The following is a 12,435-nucleotide window of genomic DNA, read 5'->3' as shown; positions in this document are numbered from 1 at the left end:
GTATAGCTGTGTCTAATTATTTTTGTTATCGAATGCAATTTTTTTATTACAGCCTATATATGTATATATATTCACATTTATTTGAACGATGTACAGAAAATTAGTCATAGAAGCTTTCTAGTCATTTTCTGTGTTGAGGAAATTTATGAAATCTTCTGAGTGTTAAAGTATGTGATACATATTGAGAAAGAATGTTATACAAGTAAATCTATGCTCTTGAATATTTGTGAAATTACAGTGAATGAAATCTGAAAAATGCAAAAATGAGGGTTTTTTTTATGATGAGGACCATTTATTTCTCAGTTTTTGTTGTTCATGTAATCTCAGTGCTGCTTCTTTATTGTTGGGCAATTTGTATTTTAAAACATTTTTGTGTATGAGCTGAGAGAGAAGTTTCATACATTTTATAATTGCTTTTGTATCGTTGTGTAATTTGAAATCCTTCGAATTATCATTTAACTGTGCAATTAGTTGGGGAATTCAACTTCCTGCGGACAACTTTTTTTAAACATTACATGGTTTTTTCCATTTACAGTATTTTCTCGATTTTGCTGGTGTTGGGGATCATGAAAGCACTGCCCAAATATGCACTCTTGAGATCCTAGCTTCCATTGCTTCTCTATGCAGAATGCTATATAGTGATACCTTGGCTAATTCTGATTGGCTTATTCGTTTGAACATTAACCAAAATGCAATTTCCTATAGGTTTCTATAAAAAAACTTTTTCTATATAAAACTGTTAATTCGTTACAAGTACTGCTCAAAATTAAAAGATGAGTTTTTAAAACACCAAGGAGCACTTCGAAAAAGATGAAACTTTCCGAAGGCTAAAAATGAACAGCTTCGAAATTGGACAAATAAGAATTTACAAGATGAAGATACTGAAGATCTTTTTATTTTACGATATGTGCACAGCCAGCACTAGCTTTGGTAGATCAAAAAAGTCAAGTTCGTAGGTGTTCTCATCTATTTGTGATCTGGTCAGCTGATTTCTGAACCAAACCCAACCCACCATCTGATACATGTAGATGGAAGAGATAAGCTTTTATGACCAGAATTTCAGCTTAATGCCAAGTCTTACTCAGAAAGAATGCATGTTCTGAAAACATAGGCTTTTTTTTCGATGTATTTTCTAGTAGCTGAATCCTTCACTTTACATGAAATGATTCAGAAACAGAAGTGGGGCTACATCTGGGAAAATATTCTGAGATGGACATGAGTTGATCAGGCTCGAGTGACAGTAATTCTCTCTAGCGCCTGAGTGATGCCATGATGAGCCTTGTCTACCAACATAAAAGATTTCCATCAGTTCCCAATGATAGTGGTGGGAATTCTTTGCCAAAATTAACAGCTTGCACCATCCTGCTCCAATGGTGTATTTTCGTATTTTTCTTTGCCAAAATAGTGAATTTGGCCTCTTTATGCCCGGAATTTCCAAAATCCATCTGGTCTCTCATTGAAAGAGTTGCTGGAAGTCCTGAAAAAATTGCGAAATTAGAAAGAAGGTCACAGATTTTTTGAAAATCAATTTTCGAATTTTCCCGGCAAGTGTTTGCGCTCGACTTTGTCCCCGAAAATTGGATTGGGATAACTGCAGCCCCTTATATATCAGGTTTTCCATCGCAAAACCCGATAATATCTGTGATCGTGCAGCTGAAAATGGTTTGCAATAGTCTTCCATCTTTAAAGCACAAATGCGTGTTTCCGTTTTCAAAAAAAGAAAAAAAAATTCTCTGCAGGAATAGTCGATCGGCATTGCATCAAATCCTGATGTTTTGTGAAAAAAAATTTCATTCCGCAAGTAAAAGAGTAAGTTTGCCGAATTACGAATGCTAATTTGGCAACTTAAATCGCTAATGTCGCCAAATAACGAGCACTAAGTTGGCTAACATCGTGTTGATTCTTCCGAAATTTTCTCCCACTTTGCAACAATTTCTTTCTGAAACAAAAATTTAAAACTTAAAGTTTTTTAGCCCATTTAAACTGCTGCGGCTGTTCCAAACAGCAAATCATGTCCTCAGTAAGCAAAACATGCACCATCTTAAATAGACTGATGTGAAAAATTTGTCAAGAAAATTCTTTTTCTGAATAAATTTGTTTTTTTTTTTATTATTTTCTCATTTTTAACAATTTCAAATATTGTTGCTTTAATTCAGTGTTCCCAAACTTCTTATTTCCACACCCCCCCCCCCCTTCAGGATTTTTTTTTCTCTCATAGTACCAAACTCAAGCGAACCCATATGATCCTATATTATACTCTTAGCTTCTCTCTCCCCCCCCCCCCCCAGGACCATTCCATTGCCAACCGTAGGAAACACGCTTTAATTCATTGTTTTTTTCTTGTAACTGGAGAGGGTACAAATATTCTGTCCTTTTGCTGAATATCTGCATAAATCTAAGTACATCGAACTAATTTAAAAAAAAAATATTAATTGGAATTTTTCGCATCAATTTAAAATTTATTGATTATATTTTGTGGCGTATATATCCTTTCCTGTGAAAAAGTTTATGTTGGGGAATTTCTAGGATAGTTGAAACATGAAACTGAAAATAGAAAACTATTGCAATAAAAGGTGGAAGTCAGTATGAATTACACAAGTTGACTACCTAGGCAAGATATACAGTAGACTCTCTGTAACTCGACACCTCCAAAGTATCAACAAGCATGTCTACTTAAGTGGATTTAGAGTTAACAAGGTTTCACTCTAAATTTTTTTCTGATCGTTTTTGTGTGTGTAATTATATATATTGGAACAATTCAATTAAATAAAATGTTGATTCTCATTCATTTTAATTCTGGGTTGTTTCTTAATAGTGTTCATAACGTATAAAAAAATCTACCTGATGAAAAATAATCAAGTATATTGGTTGTTTTTCTTTCCCAAGAGAAACAAAAAAATTTCTACTCTATTCATTTCTACTCTTTTCTTGAGTGCATAGGAAGCGACGTATCACATCTAGAGCTTTTAATGGTTCAAGGAGAGATGGTGCAGATACTTCTTCATCTGAACTTTCCGATTCCATTTCTTTGAAACATGAAACACTTGCTTTGGTTGATTGATTCTAAAATATCTTAGTCTTCTAAAAGTCCTGAGTCAATACTCACAAGTTCATCCTCGATACAATCACCCATAGCACTATTTATGCTTTCTCCACACATAATCTGTGAGGAATCTTCAGAGAAATAATCATTTTCCAAAGACTCAGAACAGAAACCAACTTGACGGAAGCAGCTCTGAATCGTGGCACTTGTGCCTGACTTCCAAGCTCAATCAATCATTTCAACAGTTTAACATCTAAAACAAATTTTTGCGTCCATTCCAACATCCACAAATTTTTTTTCTATAAAAAGTTTTCATACTTTTTACAGATAATTCCTAATTTCCTTGATTGAAACTATTGAGATTATTGGTCCTGATAATGAGAATGAGTGAGATCGAGCGGATTTAAACCATAAAAGAGTTGCTTCTTCTACATTGCTGAATTCTGATTTCTTTCTGCTTGGTTTATAAGAAGATTCAAATGCTGAAAAAAAAAATCCTCATTCTTAGCAAATGTTGAAATGGTATTCCGTGCAACTCCATATTCTTGGGCTAATCAATGGAAAAATAGATGTTGAGTTATCCACATATCTAGTTATCAAGATTTCTATATATATATATTGAGCTACTGAAAAAAGCAAAAAAGGCAAAGTACATCTAATGAGGGAAAAATTAGAAAATAAGTCATAATTTAATGTATTACTAGTTGAAAGTGAATATTGGTTGACATTTTTTCTTAATTGGGTGTAAAATTGTAACAGGAGTTGAAAAAATCTTTTCTGTAAGTAATATTAAAATACAATACATCATCGTTAAATTTGATTGCCTCTCAGCATCATGTCAATAAAAATCCCTCAATTATTCAAATATAAATACAACGCCACAACAGGCAAAATGCCCAACAAGGTGGCTGATAAAAAGATGCCCATAATAAATATGGATGTCATATATTTCAAAAATACAGCAACCCAATTAAAAATGCAATTACAAACAATATACATGATGAAATATTATACAGTGCCCATAAAAATACTTCTGGTTGTCTTATTCTAATATAGATTCTTGATTTACCCCAACATGTTTATCGTATTTCTTTTTAAACGTGTCAATTGTGTTACAATTTACTATCTTCGGGGGTAAGCTATTCCATTTATTAACAACCCTATTAAAGGAAAATTCCCTACGACACCATAACCTTGCATTGTCCCCTTGTAAAAGCAGTCGATTGGCGGTGTACTAAAAGTTCATGGTCGGTCCATCCCATTGAAAATTTTGAACACTTTGATCATATCTCCTTGGCACCCGCGTTCATCCAATGTAAACATATTCAAAAAATGAAGTCTCTCTTCATAACTCAATCCCTGTGTGTCAATAAGGACACGCGTAGCTGTTCTTTGCACCCCTTCAACCAAGTCAATGTCCCTCTATAGGTATGGTCTCCAAACCTTACAGCATAAGTTTCAGTTTTAATTTAGTTAAAATTCAGTTTTTAATATTTATTTAAATAATAAATTGCATAATTAAAATTCTATCAATCATTTGAAATAACTAATAATTTCAACTTCAATTAAAAACACCAATTTTATTTATAATTGTGATGAATTGTAAGTAAATTGGTATTCGGCCAAATCATTAATTGTCCCATCCCTATTTGTAACAATAGTTTTGTTGCTCCAATTTATACATCCTTGCTCTAAAACTGCTACAAATCCTATATTTTGCTGCTCCAAAATGGACTTCGCCCCTTCCCACCCTTGCAATGAACCTGAGGCGACCACCGCTATATAGTGCCTTCATTTTTTACTCAGCTCTATCAGTAGTAAACTGCTGTATGGCGATATGACTAGAGTTTTTTGTGTAATAAAGTAATAAAAATTCTCTGATGATGATTGGCTCTAAAATTCAGCTCGTGACTCAGCTTTTTTGTGTTAGCAGTGTGTATCCATATCAACAAAAATATTCTTTAGCCAAATCTGTACTTGCTAGCCAAAAAATTCTTAAGCCAAGGAGTTCATTAGCCATAGTATCACTGTATATCAAATCATCGATACATGATGGAACATTCTGCTAAGCTAGTTGCTAGTAGATAGTGGGAGCAGTTAAAGGGCATCAACAGAAAATAACATTTCTCTCATGTGTATTAAAATAATTAAATGTACAATCATTTTGTTATATCCCATTGGGAGTTTAAAAAATGCATTTTTTTATTCATGGGTGAGATTCTGTGCTTTTGCATCTCTGAAGAAATGCAATTATATGTTATGCAGTGATGTCATAAATGTGAATCTTTTGTTTGTATGAAATTATTTGTTTGGTTACTGCTGTGCTTATTAATTTACCTTTTTTAAAAATAGACAGTCTGAATTATGTGCGTTGTCTTTTTTTTTTTTTTTGCTCCAGATATTTTTTTCTTTCGTAAAAGCTATGATTTCTGTCATACGATGTATTCAAGTTAAAATTGTACCCACGGCAAAAGCATCATGATTGTAAGGTACAATTATTTTAAATTGTGATTACAATAATATAAATTATACAAATCTACCAGATACAATTTACTAGTGTTTATATTTTTGTGAATGTCCTTTATAATGGGAAATATTTTTTGCTGTATTAATGGTTACCATTGATTAAATGTCAAACTTTTATGTACGTTTTTCTTTACATTTTTATGTCAATGCCAAAGCAATCGTGAGCAGCTGAATTTGACACTAAATGTGAAAAATTCATGGATTTCTTTCTCTTTTTATGCATCATTTTTTGTATTTGTCACCTTGCAGTTAAGGATGTGGGGTTAACATATTAGTATGGGTTGGGATTATATGCATTGTGCCACTGTTCAAAATCAAGTTTGAACTGTTTGTCCCCAATTAATTAGCCTTTCTAACTTCATGGACATAAGGTGTTAAGAACGTTAATGAAATTAAATTTGATGTATACTGCTGTTGGAGAAAAAGAGGTCCACATTCCATTATTCTGTTTGTTAATGGTTCTTCCCTCAACTTCTTTGTAACTCAGCTGTATGCATATACCTGATTATTTTAATAACAAGGAGGATAAATTTTGGAAAAATTACATGTAGCAGCGCAGAAATTTACGAGAGCAGTTCATGAAATGCTGCAGCTGAAAAGCCCAAATTAAGGGTGTGATTTTAACTTGCACTTTCATCTTCTAAAAGGTTCTTCTTGAGCATATTGGCAGCAAACAATTTGCATAAAGTAGATTGAATGTATCTTAAAATGTAAAATTGTTTTCTCCTCTTCGTTTCAAAAAAAGTAGAACGTATGACTTGAAGAGAGAGAGAGAAAGCAAGAGCAAATTTTTTATTACATGAAAATTTTCGTGTAAATTCAAATCAACGTGATCGAATAAATGTTGCAGGTATTTCCTGTTTATGTATTTAAATCTAGAATAGTTCAATCCTCACATTTTGGGTAAAGAAACAGGAATTTCTGCAAATGCAAAATTATGTGCACATTTGCTTGGACAGTATGGAAAAGCATATTCTAATTTTTTGAAACAACTTTCGGGGGGGGGGGGGGTTCTAATTTTTTGAACAAAAAGGAAAACATTTGGCATTTTAGGGGCATCCAATCTACCTTATGAAAAATTTTTGCCTCCAATATGCTCAAGAAGAATGAATCTTTTAGAAGATGAAAATGCAAATTATACAACCATACCCTTAATTTGGGTTTTCCAGCATGAGAATTTCATGAACTGCTCTTGTAAATTTTTAGGGTGTTCTAATTTTTTGAACACTTGTTTGGGCTTCTTTTTCAAAAGTTAGCAGACAGTGTTTTCATTTCTGACTTGCTGAAATGTGCCTTTTTGATAGAGCAATTCCCATAGAATTGATCTTCTTAAGTTAACTGAATTATGGCTTGTCTTCATTTGTCAATCTATTAAATTGCTCTTCGATTTTTGTGGTATTTATTAAAATGAATTAATTCATAGTTTTGACAGCACTATTCATCAGTAACTGGTACTCTATCATACAGAACGATTTCCACACATAAAAATAGTACTCCTGTATCATTTAATATGGAATTGTTATGGCACCCATTTCTTATGTGATTTTTATAATTTTTTTTAATTGATTGATTGTGATGGGAAGAAAACCTTGTTTATTTTCTACTTCAGAGGAGTTGAATTAGTGTAAATGCTTAAATTAAATATTACAGTGAAAGAAATAGTGTGTTCTATTATCGTTATATGAGAACAATTGAAAAGAGGAAAATAAATTTTTAACGATATATACATTTGAAAATACTAATATTGTTAGGGGTTGTGATTATATAGTGATTTTTCTCTCTGTGGAAGTTTGATGGCAACATTCTAAGCTTTAGCTGATTGTATAGTTTGTTCTACGTGTTAAAAAAACTGCATGAAATTATAATAAATCTTGAAACGTTTCTTGTTGAAAGAGGGACACAGATTCTAAGTTTGCTGTGTGTGTTTGTGTGTGTATTACTCTGGAAATAACGCTCAGTGTTCCACATTTAGACATGCATTCCACATGATAGACTAATGCTGAAAACGCATTGTACAATTCATAACTGTAACAAATTATGTAAAGATTTAGGAACAGAAATCTTAAAAAAAAAGATTTAAAGATAAAAAAAATTCCAAAGGAATAAAATATTCTAGCAGAATTTTGGTGTCGTGTTTATTTTATGTGTTTGTGTGCAAATTTACAAGGTGACCAAAAAATGTCATTTTTGATCATCAGAAACAAAATGATGTATACAGCAGCGGTTCCCAATCGGGGTTCCACAGCTCAATTGTAGAATTATAAAATAAAAAGTTAATGCTAAGGGATTATCTTTGGGATTGCATACTGAGCAAGTTACCCGATATGCAAGGAGACTCGGGCTCAGTTCCTGGAGAAGATAAATCAGCTTTCTTTCCAAATATTCGTTTCGGCATAACATCCAGAAAATTCAATTTGTCGGTTAATGCTAAGCAAAAAAAAATAATAATATATAAGTTAAAAAAGAAAAGTTTTAGGTTAAATTAATGTTCAAAAGCACTGCTGCAACATTGGAGACTTCAGTAGTAATAATGTTATGAGTTAGTAAAAATTGTACTTGTATACATATATAACATCTCTATAGAAACGTTTTAGTTCACAGTAGCATGGCATTGCAGTCGTATTTAATATTGGAAGGGGGGGGGGCCATTCAAGTATTACGTCAGCAAATTTTTAGCTATTTTTGACTCCCTTGTCAGCAAAATTTCGTCAGGGCCGCCCCCAGTTTTTAACGCATATTGGTGGGATCAGAGGGAGGGGCTCGTTCCCCTCCCAGGCGGTCAAAAAAAATTTTAATGCGAAAAATATTTAAAAACAAATTCGAAAGAAAATTCATTTATATGTTATAATCAATTTGTTAATTTCAATGCTATTTGAAGGCTAAGAGCACAAAATTTCTTTTAGAAATTCATTGCGACTCGCCCTCCAAACCATACAATCATAAATCCGTGATCTACGGGCCAAATGTGACCCTGGGGGTTATCTGATGTGGCATGCCCCCCCCCCAAACCTAATTTTGCAAAAAATTTACTAAGCGGCACATTTACAGAACACTTAAGTGATCCGTGGCACATTTAGAGATCCCTTGAGTGACATGTGGCAGTTTTAGAGCATTCAAGCGGCCCGCGACATTTCTCGAGCACCTAAGTGGCCCGCTACACATTTCCAGAACACAAGTGGCTCTGTATGGGGACTGATCAATAGGGGGAATATTAGTTCAATTGCCACAAACTAGCAAAAGATTTTTCTTGTTTTGGCGCACCGAGTAAGATGCTATTAAGAATATTTCATATTTTTCTGAAGGGTGATTGATGATGATCATCATTTAACCCCCTCCCCCGTCATCAAAAGTCTGCAAATCCCCCCATCGAGGCTGACGTAATACTTTAATGGCCTCTTACTGAATAGAATGTCTCCTCCATTGTTCGAGAACATTCTCGTCAATAGATGGTTGTAGTTTCTGCTGCTATAAATGACGGGATGGGGTTAACGACTAAAAGTATTTAGGAACAGCTGGTATACAGAAAACAAATACGCGGTGGTACCACATTTGGTTATACCGAAGCTCTTCGCCCAATCGGTATCCAGAACATTAGTTACAGCAAGGTCTAAGGAAGACGGTATCGTCCCCTGTACTTGCCACGTTTGTCACGATAAATGTGATAAATCCGGTGATTAATTCGTGTGACCCCCCCCCCCCCCGCCACTTTTTTTTTTTTTAATAATACCGTCATGGTAATTCCGCAACTTCGAGTCACAAGTTGGCAAAAGACGTTATATTACTAACGGTATGGGGCATTTGCTGTATACAGTGGATCCCGCTTGTAACGTTTTCAAAAAAGCGTCATGAAAACATAAGCTAGAAAACGCTTTGCGGGAAATCTCGATGAGTATTTATGAAAGATAAAACCACGGAAAAATGTGTCGTGCAAACCGGGAGAACGTTCTAAGAGCTAACGTTATAAGCAGGTTCCAGTGTACTAATCCTGCAAGCAACGACGAGTTTCACAGTCTGCCGTTCGTCCTTGACCATTGCCTCTCTAGGGGGGTAATGGGTGGACACGGTCGACTGCAAGGTGCACGACCCGGAAAACAAACCGCAGCCGTTTCGGGCGAACGCGATAGAAAACGAAACCGGTAAGGAGTTGGATATTTAATCAATGAGATGCGAGTGTGACTAGTTGGTAAATATCGGAAACTATATTTTCAATATGTTGGTTGGTAAATAAATACCAGAGAAAATATAGTAGAACCTCTCGATAACGGACACCCATGGTACCAAAAATTTTGTCCGCTATTGGAAAGGTACGATATACAATAGAACCTATTTTATACGACTTTTACATTTATACGACGTTTGGCTTTTATGGCATTGGTTCCTATGTGTTACTGTGTATAAAAATTATACTACACCGGTGGTTATGGATAATCATCAATCTCGATAAATAAAGTATGATTAAATTTCACTATATTTATCCCTTTTATTGGGGGTCATGCTTAATTCTCAAATAAAGTCTGACAAAGATGGAAAAATTTATAACTTTTCTTCTCTTCATTAAACCCATTAATTATACTGAGAAATTGAATTTTCTTGATGTTATGCCGAAACTGATATTTGAAAAGAAAAGTGATTTGCCTCCTCCGGGAATCGAACCCGAACCCCTTGCATACCGGGCAAGTGCGCTAACCAAGCAAGTGGTTCAGTTAAGTAATTAATTGAAGGATTTACCAATAAGATCTTGGGATTACACATAATCACCGTTGAATATCATTGTCCCGATTTAGGAGCAAAAATTCGCAAATTAAAGTTTGGAAAAAAAAATATTGTCTGATTTTACTGTCCGCTGACGGGGAGTGAAATACATTAAAGGCCTATTCCACGGGACCGGAGTTCCGAAAAGTGTCCGTTAACGGGAGGTGTCTAGTCGAGGTACAAACTAGAGCTCATACAAGGAGGACCATAGTCATTGGGTAAGAGTCAAGGTGTCTCTTCCCCGCTTGCAAAATTGTTCCGTCACCAAACTGGCTCATAGTTAGCTGTAGCTTCGTTTTGCGGTACCAAATTCAGAGGCCGTTTTTTCACATAGTGTACGCCAGGCAGTTAATTTTGTTTAACGAATTTCTTTATGGTATGATACAGCCTGATATTTATTAAATGCCATGCGCAGGCGAATTGTGTTCTCCTGATCTTTAGCTCGTACATATCGTCTTTTCAGAGCTATGAGCTTCTTGCGTGACACTTCCAGTTCAGTTGTCCACCATGTGCTTTTGGATTTAACTGGCATTTGCGATCCGTTGGGGAGCAACGACCTATTACCTGCCTCTTCTACTACTTGATGCACAGTGTTTGTAATATGCTGAAGTTGATCATACGTTCGTCACTCACGAATCTGCCGTATCAGGACTGGTGTCGTACTTCTGAGGATAGGAATAAAATTGAAGAGCTTATGCTGCGTTGTTTTTAAACTAGGGGTTTTAGATGACGGAGATGAGTCACATATCACCACGTGGATATAGTAGTGACTATTTGCCGATAGTTCCTCTCCCACAGACCATTGTATGGCATTTGCTAGAGACACGTCACACGTGATTGCATATAGATAGTTCCAGCCAACCGAATCTATAAATTACTATATAATTACTGTAATGCATTGCATGTGCCTGTAATGTTTGTTGTGTGTGAGCCAACCTCCCATTTGAAAAAGTCTCCGCAGGGAAAGGCAGACCTCCAACACGATACTCATATAGCATGAAAATTCAAGTATTTGCCATTTTCACTTCAAAATATGAAGGACAGATGACAGCGTCAGCAAGAACACGAAAGAGGTACAACTCTGACAACCTAAATACGCCATTCAGTGCCGTAACTAGCCATTCCTGTGCAAGCATTTGCATTTATGTCCCTTTCTGGCACATTCTTGGGCCCAGAATGACTAATTTAGGTCCATTCTGCCCCCCCCCCCTTTCCAAGTGAGCCCTGTGCGAGTGCACCTGTCTCTAGTTACGCTACTGACGCTAGGGCCACACATTCATGTACGATTCGTTAGAAATTCCGCAGAGGAATGTGTATTTGGTGCATGTAAGGTTAAGTAGTAGTAGCAGTGGCGTAGCCAGGGGGGTAGCAAAGGGAGCGATGGCTCCCTCAGTCAAAATCTTCCTACATTGGCGTCCATTCTTCTAAGTGATCTTGGTATGATCTCCAAAAACAATATTGAATACTTAATTTTCTGCCTTCGTCGAATAAAGGAATGAATACTTATAAGTAATAAAAGTAAAATACTGGATTTATAAGTTTCTCCTGCAATTTCACTGTGATTGAGTTTGCGATATCCATTTGAGAGTGAATAGCTGAAGGATCACTATTTTTCAAAATTTCTTTCTAGTTCTTCCTGAGAGCAGCACATGCTATCTTAAATGCGTGCTTGCCCAACACCTTCTATAGCAAACAGCCTCCGCGCGAAGCTTTGACGTCACTGAAGTCGTCCATTTCACCTGTAGCCATTGGATAAAGCAGGCCGACGTATGTGAAATCTTTACCTTTTTTTGGCGTATATCCAATGACTATAGGTGAAATGGGCGACTTCAGTGGCATCACGAGCTTCGCGCGGAAAGTTTTTGATATAGGTGGTGTTGGCTTGCCCCGACCCACAAAGTATCTTGTTGTGACCCTCTCTTATCTAGATTAGTTTTTTTTCAATAACACTTATCTAAGGAACCTTCGTCTAATAACGAGGAAACCAAGAACTCCTTAGCCTATGTGTGTGTATATATATATATATATGCCATTGATCTCTCTCTCCCTCTATATTTTCTTTCTTTTTTGATTTATTCTGAAACACGACCTACGGATTTATATCTCTGAAAGTA

Source organism: Pholcus phalangioides, unplaced genomic scaffold (genome assembly GCF_987345545.1).
Source record: "Pholcus phalangioides strain wild (caught in Gottingen) unplaced genomic scaffold, Ppha-v1.0 ptg000008l_1, whole genome shotgun sequence".
NCBI lineage: Eukaryota > Metazoa > Arthropoda > Arachnida > Araneae > Pholcidae > Pholcus > Pholcus phalangioides.
This window is presented reverse-complemented; position numbering follows the sequence as displayed.